General features: G+C 50.2%; 1 protein-coding gene across 14 annotated transcripts in view; it reads left to right on the forward strand.

Moving 5' to 3' along the window:
• Positions 1-12,547, forward strand: part of LOC112642495 (BEN domain-containing protein 5) — a 1,368,880-nt gene that overhangs the window by 1,315,514 nt on the left and 40,819 nt on the right. The gene's annotated exons all lie outside the window — the stretch shown is intronic.

Here is a 12,547-nt window from a genome sequence, read left to right on the forward strand (position 1 = left end):
GTCTTCGTGTGGGGGTAGGAGGAGACTCAGGACACAACTTTGGGAGGTCAGGGAAGCCTTCCCGGTGGAAGTGACATCGAAGCTGAGTTTCTAAGACTGAATTGAAATTAGCCAGATTGGGTTGGGTGGGCCGTTGGAAGGAGAACTTGGCAGACAGAGGGGAGGCAGAAAGGTGTGCAGGAGGAAGGAAGTGGTCCAGAATGGCTGAGGATGGCAAATGCAGGAGGTGTCACTGAAGTGGCAGGCTGTGAGGAATCTGAACTCGGACGTGAAGGCAATGGAGAGCAAGAGAAGAGTGTCGCACGGTGGTGGGAAGCCACTCTGGCTACAGTGGGAAGGGTAGATGGGGCAGGGAGGGGGCGAGACTGTGGGCAAGGACGCTCACCGGGGGCTGTTCTGACAACCCCGGGGAGATGAGGCAGGGCTAAACCTGGGTGCTACCAGGGAGAGCGTAGACCAGGGAACCCCCTTCATGTCGATTTGGTAAGTGATGGGTGGGGGTGTCAGTGGGGAACAGGAGCTAGCGATGGGAAGGAGCTCAGGGTGGCCAGGGAGGCGGCACACAGCAGAGCAGACCAGAAGCCGTCAGAGCCTCCCTGCTTTGAGCCACCACCTGGAGACAAGAAGAGGAGCCAGGAGTTGCACGAGGAGGCCAGGCCCGCTTACCATATGAGTGATTTAACCTGGTTCTTGTTCAAAATACACCCTCCTCTCCTAACAGAGGGAGACTTGAAGCAGACAGATTTTGATCTTTGCTGGCTGCTAGCTTCACGTCCCAAGCGGAAAGAGAAATTACATGGTCTGATGGGAGAGGCGGTAGGGCCTGGGAGGACGTGTCCTCAGCCCGGAGTCAGGAGACCAGGACTGTGATGACAGCAGCAGCGTCATCCCAGAGAGCGCCCTTCAGCACGTCCCGTAGCCTCCCCAAGGTGAGCCCACGCTCTTCCCAGAGGCTGTGAACCTGCGCTCTCCTAATCCCTGCTAAGGGAATGAAGCAGAGACAGCCATGAAAAATGCGCCCTTGAGCAAAGGGCAGACTTTCAATTGAAAGAAACCTGGGTTGGAATCCTGGCTCAGCCACCTGCTAGATGTGTCACCTTGGGCCAGTTTCGTCACCTGCCCGGGGCCTCAGTGTCCTCATCAGTAACGGGAGGACACAGCACTAAGCCTCACTGAGCTGCAAGGAGTTAAAATGAAATAATGCATGTGCGTCTGCCCTGTCAGCTTTAAATATTAAGTGACTGTCGGTTAAAACATCCAATAGGTGTATGTGCCTGTGAATGAGGACCTGCATTTGCGTTAAGAACGGGCTGTTAGGACAGGAGGCTGTGACGGGGTTGGCAGAGTTCACGGGGCAAAGGGTCTGGGTGGAGTCTCCACGACCGAGGGCCTTGGTCTCACAACACCAGGTGGCTCGTGGAGTGGGGTGGGTGCCTGCCCCCGGAGCAGCCCTTCTCACGTCAGGGTACACGGAGGACATGTCAGCTGTCCAGGGCCTGCTGGGTGAGCGTAAGACCAGGGAAGAGCTGGGGGACAGGGAGTCCTGAGGGACACCACCCAGGCCCACAGAAGCGTCCGCCTCTCCACCCACTAGAACATAGGCATCTGTCAGTTTAATTTTTCTCCCTGGAAAAGCACCAGCTAAACACTATCAGCGGCTTGTTCTCGGACATTCCTTCTCCACTCCATCAGGAAAATAGAGCAGAGGACAGTCACTGATGCTTCTCGAGCTGTGTGACCTTGGGCCGCTTATCTCACCGCTCTGAGCCTATTTCTCCATTTGCAAAACAAAAATAGGGATAATACTCACTCTTCAGGGATCCTGGGAGAGTGAAATGATGCCGTGTATCTCCAGTCCACTGGCACTGCCTGGCACCTGATAGCTACTCAACAGATGCTCCTCCTGCCCCAGCTCTTCTCCACCACCATGCAGACTGCATGGCCTTCCTTTTATTGGGTGAGTCTTGACCCTGATGATCTGGCTCTGAAGCCAGCATGTGGGGTTGGAATGCTGACTCCACCACTGTTACTGGAGAGCTCTGAGCAAGCCTTCTCTTAGCCTCGGCGTCTGATATTTCTACCTATCAGAGCCGTGGAATGACCTCATGGGTGGGCTTGATCTCTCCTGTGGTCCCTTCTGGCTCTGATACTCTAATGTCTTTCTCTGAAATCTGAAACTTTATAACCCCATGCTTAGGTGAATTTATAAAATCAAGAATCCACAATTCTCTGTTTTGGGGAGTCTAAAGAATGGAGGGATCCTGTGAGCATTAAGTGTTCAGTCTAATAGGGAAGAGCAACACAAAGGTGTCCTGGACAGCCTACCACCCTAAGCCCGTAGCTACTTTCATTCTTATAGTTAAGGGTTCTTAATGGAGGGGCTTATGGATGGTCTTCAAGAACAGCCTATGAACAGTCTACAGTTTGTGCAAAACTGTGAGTAAAGATACTTAGTTCATTTTCTGGAAGGAAGACTTGTGACTTTGAGCAGAATCTAAGAGGGGGACATCCTCAGAGGCCTCTGCCCTGGTCTCCCTCTGTGTGTCTGATGTAGGAGTCCTGCGGGTCAGTTCTGCTTTGCATCATTCTAGCTGAGGTCTCTAAGCCAGGTATTTAACCACTCTGAACCACCGTTTCTTCGTCTGCAAAGTGAGGATGACGATTATTTGCTTCACAGAGTTGTTTCAAGGGTTCCATGAAGAATGCAGATAAATCACTGGGCACACACTCAGTGCCATTAAATATTACTTCCCTCGCCTTTCCTTCCTGTGGTTTGTTGTTTTTGTTGTTGTCGTTGTGGAATGATAAATTCCTAAGAATTTTGGGCCATTCTTCAGCAAACCCTATTTACAATTTACTGGCCTGCCAAGTAATAAATATGCTCTGTTCAAACGATTAAAAAAGAAGAAGAAAAAGAGAAAGAGAAAGGCTAAACTGAAATCATAAAATAACCCAGAGCTCCTCTGGCCTTTGTTTATGGTCTGGTTACAAGCTATAGGAAATAGCTCTTCGATATAATGGATGAGGAAAACACTGGGAACAGAGACCTTGGGTCCCAAGTAAACTGGTTTCCACGTAGGCTTATAGCTATGGGCACCTTGAAATCAGAAAATGCTGGCTTTGGGAGAAGAGAATGGTTGGTGTGGCCCAAAGAAGATGCAGAGATTTAGAATTCAGTTAACTGGCTTGGTCCAAATTCAGAGCCGACTATATACCTTGCACTGGGTCCTCTCAAATATGCATCATTTATGCATCATAAATGAAAAGATCATTTATTCACTTGCCCATCAAATACAACTCATTAGATGCTAGAAATAGATGGATAAGGCATGGGCCTTGCCTTCAAGGAGGAGATAGTTTGAAAGGAGGGAGAAAGGTCAGGACAGCAGCATCAGAAAGTAAACGTTCTGGAAGAGGGGACTTCTGCTGGTCAGGGAAGTATCTGGGAGTCCCTAACCCTGCAGGGGTGGAGAGGAGGCAGACGGAAGAAAGATTTCCTGTAGGAAGAGAAGCTAAGGCTCAGACCTTGAGGACGAAAGGCACACAGGCAGAAGGAGGGATGGGGGCAGCCTTCTTGGCAGGTAGGTGTACAGGGGAGAACCCTGATGCCAGAGAGAGGATGTGTATCCCAAAGTATCAGAGGATAGTTGGGGCTGTGCCGGAAGCAGCACGTGACTAAAGAAACATGGGCAGAGCCGGATAGAGGCAAGAAAGAGAAAGATCTGGGAACTGCATAACAGGTACTTCGAACAAACGGTGTCCACAGGCTAGGATTAGAAAGTATTTTTTGTCCCCCACTGACCCTCCGGATAGATACAGACAGATTATAGACCTAGACCCAGACACACAAGAGCTCTGGCGGGCCTCATGACTTTCTAATAACTCTCAGGGAACTACAAGTTTTCTAATTAAGTCTGGTCACAAAAGAGTCTCAGTTCAGCAATGACCACATCTGATCCAGTCAGAGCCATGACAGCTGTTCAAAGTAAAAACTGTCCCATCCTCCAGCTCAGGCTTTTCTACACAGGCTCATGGTGACTTGTGTTTGCTCAGCCTGCCTCGCAGCCCTCTCCTCCATCTGGCTGACCCCAGATGTTCAGCCCTCCAAGCTTGAGCGGGATGAGGGAGAGGGGGAAAGGGGCAGGAAAGGTCTTGGCTGATGGGGACGTTCTCAAGATGGCTTGAGCAAGCCCTCATAAGCTTCTTCAGACATAGCATCCCTGGCCCTAGAGAGTCGTTGATGTCGGCAAATACGTCTGCTCAGGCTAGTTGTATATGTATGGTCCTTCCTCAGTCCCTGGTGGTCTGGTGGTTCACCTCTTCGGGTCGCTGCACCCCTCCAGCCGCCCTCTTGTCTGAACGAGAGCTAAAGGTTGCAAAACTGGCTTTCTGTTTCCCTCTGCAAGTCCTGCCTGGTGATTTCATACCTCACTTAGAAATGTGTAGCTATAGACTTGGGATCTTGGCTAAAACCAAGACAAAGACAGTTTCATTTTAACAACATGTATCAATATCTAACAAGTAGGATTATTTTTGGCGATTACTTGGGTGTGAGTGTGAGGATAAAGGAATAAGCCAAGGAAGATACCCAATTTTCCTGATTTGAACGTGGTACATGGTGGGGCCAATCACTTAAATTGGGAGAAAAGGATTAGGGTGGGGATAGTCTGAGCTCTGGGATGAATGGAGGGTAGGGGGCTTGTGTGATATACAAGCGGAGGCGTTTAGTAGTCAGATGACTGTATAAGCCTGAAGTTCTGGAGAAAAGTGAGGGCTTTGGACAGAGTCATAGTGGATTTTTCTACGAGGTACTGTAGAGTTATAATGAAGGGAGTGATTTTCTTGGTGTGCCCACTCTAGTATGGCCTTTTGCCCCTTGTCTCCTTCATAAAGCTGTGCAACCTTAGTTAAATCACTTCACCTCTTTGGCTAAAGACTGATACTGGGTAGAACCTCAGTGGATGCCAAGGAATGAATGAATAAATGCATGAATGAATGAAACGGAAGCAGCCCTTACCAGCATCTCCTAGCTGGCTCACTGTAGGACAACGGGGGATATGATCTGCGTTGCTCAGAGGAATGATCAGAATATGTACGTGTGGTATTGGGGCTGTTGGAGGACGTGCTGGGAGCAGGAGGGAGGAGGTCCTGCCTGGATTTTCTTTCTTGCTAAAGAGACTTCACTTTTGAGACAGAAGAGTAAGAAACTGTGATGTCTGACCTGTTGGTTGGCATGTTCAAATATCTAGGTCCTTCCCTGTTCCTGATTGTCATGCCCAGGGTCAGGCCTTTGTTAAAATTCATAAGCAAAAAATGCTTCAATCAGAGGGCTGTGGGAACAGAAGACTAAACTAGATGGAGGCCTGTGGCTTTCTTTTTCTCCTTCATGCAGGATGGGGACTAGAATTTGATCTTTAAACATGAGTGCTTACTAAATGGCTGAATGAATGAATGACTAATAGTAGCAATAGTAATGGTAAAAATAATAACATTGAGATGAGCTTCACGAGACGGGTCGGGATCCCTGCACTGGAGGACTGGCTTGCCTCTACTTTACCACGTTGGCTTGGAAAGATCTGTTCCCCATTCTGGGTTCAAATCTTCCTATCTTTAGATTAAAAGATGAAATTATATGATTTCTAAATTATTAGCTAGCCATCTAGCTAGCTAGATGGACAGACAGATGCAGAAAGATCATTTGATTTTTGGCCTTTGAAATAAGCACCTCCATTTTACAGTAGAGAAACTGAAGCCCCGAAAACTCAAAGAACATGCCCAGGGTTGCTCTCTCCATCCTGCCTGGTAGGCTTTGTCTTACCTTCCTCCCTGCTCTGCTGTTGGCCTAGATTCCCTCCATTTCCTGTAGGACAAAAGCCCTTTCCTGAACCCCGCAGAGGTTGAGACCCACCAGCCAGCCCTGTCCATCTGCTAGCCTTGCTCTCTGTAACCCTCACCCCTGGCACTGACCCGAGTGCAAGCTCTGATCACCCAAATGCCACGCAGACCCCCGCCTTCTGTGCTGCCCAAGCTGAGCTGCTTTGCCCTTTGCGAGTCCTGCCTTGGCCCCGTTGCTCCTACCTCCGCGTCAAAGCGTGCCTCCTCTCCAGGCCTAGAAAACCAAAATGTCATTACCTTCCCCCAGCCTCCCTCATCCCCACAAATGAGGTTTCTAAGGGTTTTATCTGCTGTTGTCAAGTTTATAGCCGTAATTCGAAATGCTGTTAATATTACTGACAGCAGAGAGCTACAAATTACAAAGTTGTAAAGTTTCTTTATGGTGATAACTGTCAGCCTTCACTAGCAGCACTGTGAGGCTCCATGGAAACCAAGTTGATGATAAAGAGAGTTGATATTGTTTCAGGATTATGGCTGTTAGCTGATGGTCAGAAAAATCCCGGCTAGTTCTTAAGTAACTCGAACCTGTTTGTTTATATTTGTCGCCATTCGCACACTTATGTGCGCACTTCCTTGTGTCCCCATCCTCTTGTTTGACAAATGTGGGGAGAGCCCCCAACATGGAAGAATTTTACCCAAGATCAGTTCGAACCCGTTGCAGAGTTAGGCCTAGCTCTGACCAACTCGAAGGACAAAGAGAGGGACCATGTGCCACACTGTAGGTGTTTAATAAATAATTGGTGAACGGCTGAAGGCCTGGAATACTTGGAGGCCTTGGGCAATATTAAGAACGAAGGTGTGAAATAATTTCTGCCTTTAGTATAAAATAAAACAAAAGCAGCTTTGGAAGTACTGATTTGGGGAAATCAGGTTTTCTGTGTAGCAAAATGGTATCGGCATCTTAATTGACACTATTAAGCTCAATGTTGGCCACCAAGGCAAATGTATCAACCGCCACATCCACCCCACTCTGTCCTCCTGCTGAAATTGATGCTGACTGACTGCATTAATAGAAGCGGATGTCAGGAGCAAGGAGGTGGCTGGCCTTTCTTCGTCCTGCTGTGTTGTTGACCCCTGAGCCCTGTGTTCATTTCTGGCCCCTACTGTATGCAGGACATTGAAAAAATGATACAAGGCCTCTGATGGACTGAGATGGGAAAGGAAGACAAAACTAGGTTTGCCAACTGTCCAGATCTCCCTAGGTCCTAGGGATTTCCTGAGACGGGAGGCTTCCAGGCTAAAACCAGGACAGTCCTAAGCAAACCGAGATGGTCGGTCACCCATAGCTTTGGGTACAAAGCTATGACCGGTGAAGAACTTGTTAAGGAATTGGGATATTTTCCTTGGAAAGAAGATATTTGGAAGCCATGATTTGGTCAAATTTCTAAAGAGCCATCATGGAGCATAGAAAGTAGATCTGTTCTGTGTGGCCCTAGAGGTCAGAACAAGAGCCAATGAGAGGCAGCTTAGTTTTTAACCTCTATGAGGGAGATAACAGGGTCACGCTTACTGAGCTTCCTCTGTGCACCAGAACCTGGCCTGGTTTCTGGGGATGCAACGTCAAGTGGTCATGGCCTCTGCCTAGAGAAGTTCCCAGTGTGGTGAGGGAGATAGGCAGGAGAGTGCCTCCAGTACAGTGCTGTGACAGAGGGGGCTACAAGGAGTGGCTAGAAGGAGCAGCAAACCCAGCCTTGGGGATGCAGGGGGTGGGAGTAAGTGCAGCGAGGAAGGTGCTACGCAAGAGTCTAGCAGGCTGGGAGAGCGGCGTGTGCAGGGCCCAGAGCGCTGGGAGGGCTGCTTCCCTCCTTTGGACGAGTCTAACCCTTGGGGTCTGAGGTAGGGGGTGAGAGGCAATGAGGTTAGAGAGAACTGTGGGAACCAGTAGGTGGTTTCAGGGAGAGCACCATGGTGCGTGGGGAGGACAGTGGCTTAGTGCAGCATGGGCCCATGTCACACCACCCCTCCAAGTAACACGCCCGCCCTGCCTTATTCCCACTTCCCTCGTCTTTAAAAGGATGTGCTCCCTGAGAACTGGCTCTGCAAGACAGTCAGAGGATTCGCTTCTTCCTGATTCCCTAGGGAACCCAAGGTTCCAGCTTCCCAAACTTCCCCATCTGACCAGAGGTTTTGGGATATGTCCTGGTAGCATCATTGTGTAACAGACAGTGTTCCCTTGTGAGATTGGTGATCCATGGACTTTGTTAATCTGATCTCTGCCACCAACCTGCTGTGTGATCTTGAGCAAATCACTGGCCTTCCCTGACCCCATTTACCCACCTGTGAAATTAAGGGTTTGGACAAAGGGCCTCTATCCTCCAGATGGCATCCAAAGCGCCCACTGAACCTGGATCTAACTCATTTATTGAACATCTACTAAGTACTAGACACAGTCATTCGAAGGATTTTGTCAAACCTCTGAGGGCACAGGCCATTCTCCACAGGACCGCCTCCCTCCTTTTCTTCCAGAACGCCTTGGAACCAGCACCTTAAAACTCATTTCCCAAGCAGCAGACTGCCTGCCCAGCAAGACACACTGCCTGTCTGGGGTTTCTTATCCGTCAATATTTTCCTCAAGATGATAAATGTCCTGCCAATAAGAGGAGGCAGCTGCCAACCCTGTCTGAGACAAGGGCCTTTCGCTGAGGTTGTGACCGTGCCTGGCCTGTCGATGTGTCTCAAGAGGCAGGAGGTAGGAATCGCGGCTGGGAAAATGAAAGACAGGACTTGGAGGGAGGAGAGTCGGGACCTGCTCTCATTCTATGCAGATTTTGCGGGAAGTCAGTGGAGAAGCAAAAGGAGACTGAGAGTGCTTGGATTTCAGTTCAAAGCAAAATATATTTATGGATTTACAGAGCTCCTGGAACGGAATGCGAAGCCCTCTGGTAGACTCTTTGGCAGTGAACAGCACTTACCAGTATATATAAAGTACATTCAGAGCCATCATCTGGTTTGATCCCCCACAACAGCCCAGAGAGATGAGTATCATTATCTGTATTTTATAATAAGGGAGGTACATTTTGACCCTGAGCACCTACCCAAAGCCACAACGGGTCCCCGACTCCAGAAGTCTGCAAAGTGAGAGTCAGATGGGGGAGGCCCGTCAGGTGACCCAGTCTGGAGGTGGTGGGGCAACGCCCTCCCAGGAGCTTGGATTTGTGTCTTTTGATATCAAATCCAAATCTGAGTGCCCCACTAGAGGACACTTCCTTTAAAGAAACCAGTCATGTGGCCGAGGAGCTAATAATAGCTGAGATGTAACAGATGCCATTGTTCGGTAATAGGATAAAAAGGAGATGGGCTTCAGAGCCAGGCTGACCTGGGTACAGATCGTGGCTCTGCTATTTACTAGTTGCGTGACCTTGGGCAAGGGACCTCAGCTCTGAGCCTCACTTTGCCCTTTTATAACAATAATGATTATGAAACTTACCTCACAGGAGTGTTCCAAGTAGATGGAAACATAAAAAAAAAAAAAAAAAAAAAATCTCAGGTGCCCAGATTACCTGGAACGTGGTAGGCACTCAATAAATGATAGCTTTATTATTACTGTTACTAGTCAAGTACCGAATTGGGTGAAATCTAAGTAATAAATTTCTGGGCCATCAGGAAAGGATGAAATCAGTGCAGACTGGAGACTTGATGGAACCTCCCTTGAAGGGTTCTTAAGATTCTTAAGGGATTTCTAAGATTCTTAAACAGCAATCCTCTTAAAAGTGTTTGGAGTTCTCAGCCATCCCCGTGGACTCAGACTCCATTCTTTGTACTCATGTGCATAATGCAAAACTCTTTCCCCGAACAAAGTCATTAATGACCAGGCAGGGACCGGTCTGTAGGCCGGGCGTGTGACTGAGGCCGAGACAGCCCGGGACAAAGCTAGGTCTTTGGTGATGCCAACACTGAAGAGACCTGTCACAGTAAACAGTTAACACACTTGGGTTCTCATCATGGGCCATAAGGGCTGGAAAGTACAGTGATTTTTATTTGTTTCCGTGTGATGGCACAGCATTGACATTCCGTCTCTGTGCCTCAGTTTCCCGTTCTCCCTGCTGTGCCCACCTTTGCGGATGGCTGCGTCGATCAAATGGCAGAGTGTACACGGCCTGGTTTTGGAGATGAGTCTGCGTGTACTCATGGAAGGGGTGATTCTGGGTGGGCGGGAAGAGGGAGGCGGTGGGGGAAGCTGGAGGCGTGCTGCTCCACAGGACAGAAATCTGGGATAGGGTCGGGCAGGGGGAAGGCAGGAAGCAGGTGCCCGGCTGGTGTGGGGGCAGCCGGGGAGACCCAAACCAATTCATGCCGCCCCGTGTCCAGGGGCATGTGCACGGGTCCTGGCTCCGCGGGACAGGTGCAGGTGCAGGTGCAGGTGCAGGTGCAGGTGCCAGTGCCGGTCACCCAGGGCCTGAGGCCTGAGCCAGAGGCGGCCCTCCTCCCGGCTCTCTGCCCCTTGCAGCCTGCCCCGCGGCCCACCAGCTGCAGCTCTGCCGCTGTTGCATGAGGTTCAAGTGCCCTCTCCTGGCCCCCAGGGTGCATGGCGGCCTGGGAGAGTCTAGCTTCCTCCCCGCAAGGACTGGGAGGCCACCAAGTCCTTTGTCTGGGCTGCGATTGGAGCTCTGGGGACCTGGGTTGGGACGAGCAGCACATCCTTTCACTCCCCCAGTCCCCAGTTTCTCTCCCACATGGACATCCCTCCTCTCGACTCATTTCCTTCTTCCCTGTCTCACAGCCTCCTTTTTTTTTTTTCTTTTTTTTCCTCTTCGTCTTTTCATCTGTCTCTCTGACTCTCAGGCAGGCACAGACACAGTCCGGGACACCCCCTTCCTGCCTCCCCCTCCAGCCCCTCCTCTCCTCTCTCTTGCTTTTCCCTTCTCTCTCCGTCTTCCTGCTTAGCTCCCTTCCTCTCTTAAGGCCAACAGTGGCAAATAGTGGAAATGCTCGGCACGCAAAGCCACATCCCAGTCCAGTGTTTTCAGCTCACAGGATCTTGAGCAGGTGCGCAGGGCTGAGCCAGTGGCTGAGCAGGGCGGGCCGCGAACCCCCCAACCCCCCTCCGGGCTGCCAGCAGCCCCACTCGCAGCCAGTCCTTCCTGTTCGTCCTGTCTTGGCTTCTCCAGGCCTCTGTCCCCTCTCTCCCTCCTTGTTCCCTTCTCCTCGGAACTCCATTCAGATTCAAATTTGAATACCATTTATTGAGCTTTTCAGAAAAATGGGGATTTGACCTTCACCTTGAAAAAGCTGTCTTTCAGGGATCACTGTTTCTGTCTCCTGCCTCCTGCCTCCCCTCTTGACCAAGTGCGTGACCGGGGCATGTGAACGGAGCTAGGGACACGGGAAGGTGGAAGAATGTCAAGCGGAGAGTCTCTCTTCCCAGTGCCTCCTATGGGGAAGGCCTGTAGTGAGGAAGGAGCCACCTCCCAGGCCTCACACGACGTCCTGGTGTGTGCGTCCACGGGCTAGCTCTGCCAACTGGCTTGCTTATTTCTTTACCATTTGTGCTCTTTGCAACCGAGGCACCTGCCACGATAAAGTACCATAGATTGGGGTGCTGCCTAAGGAAGGCCAAGGGCACAGTCCCGAAATATGTTCCAAGCCCGCCACTGTCTGAGGTCCAGCTGGCTCCACTAACACAGGCTGCATCCTCCACACCAGCCTTGGGGAATGGAGGGTCCCTCAATCCAGTTATGGGGAAGCCAGCCAACAGGCCCAGACTTGGGCAAGGGCCAGGACTGTAGGCATTCGAGCTGGAGTGGTTCGGGCCTTAGGAGCCCACATTCTCTGCTATCATGCACAGCTGACTTCAAATCCTCACTATGGCATTTCTGAGCCGTGTGTAACTTTGGGCAAGTTCCTTCACCTCTAGGGACCTCAGATCCTCACCTGGAGAAAAGAGATAAACCACCAACTCCCCACGGTTTGTGTGAGGTTAAATGCAAATGTATGTAAGTACTGAACACCCTGACTGGTTCCTAGTAAGAGATGGAAGCTATTATCACACGTAACAATTCTGTGTGATCCTTTACGGTGATCCCAGTAGATCAGGGGTCTGCTGCGTAGATGGAGAATCTACTCAGATGGAGAGTCTGCTGTCTGGGTGGAGATCATCCACACCACCCCTAAAATCAGAAGACTAGTCTTAAGGCAAAAGAGATTCTTCCTTTGAGTTCTCTCACAAGAAAACTGTGGCTTGAGTCTGCCCCTACTTGTTTGCAGTGAGGGCAGACTGGAAAATCCCAAACTCCCTTGCCTTCGGCCAAGCATTTCAGTATTAATTTGTGCAAGTGGGTGTCTCTGGGATTCTGGGAACGCACAGAGGGTAAAGCATGAGGAGATAGCTGAGTCTTAGAAAGTTGGAAAGCTCTTCAATGAAGGAAAACATCTACAGTTTGCCTACCACGTGGTAGGCATTGCGCTAAGTATTTTATTAGCTTATTCAGTTCTCACAGCAACCCTATGAAGGAGCTATCCTTCCTGTCTTGCAAGTGAGAAATTGTTGGCTCAAGGTATTAACTCACCTGGGGTCACACAGCTTGTGCAGGGCAGAGCCAGCCTCTGACCTCGAGCCTTGACTTCCCATAGCACATGCCCTGCTCCTGTGCTCCTAGCCCGACTGCTGGAGATTTGGCCTGTCCCGTCACCCCTCCCCACTCCTCCCCAGCCC

Source organism: Canis lupus, chromosome 15, assembly GCF_003254725.2.
Source record: "Canis lupus dingo isolate Sandy chromosome 15, ASM325472v2, whole genome shotgun sequence".
NCBI lineage: Eukaryota > Metazoa > Chordata > Mammalia > Carnivora > Canidae > Canis > Canis lupus.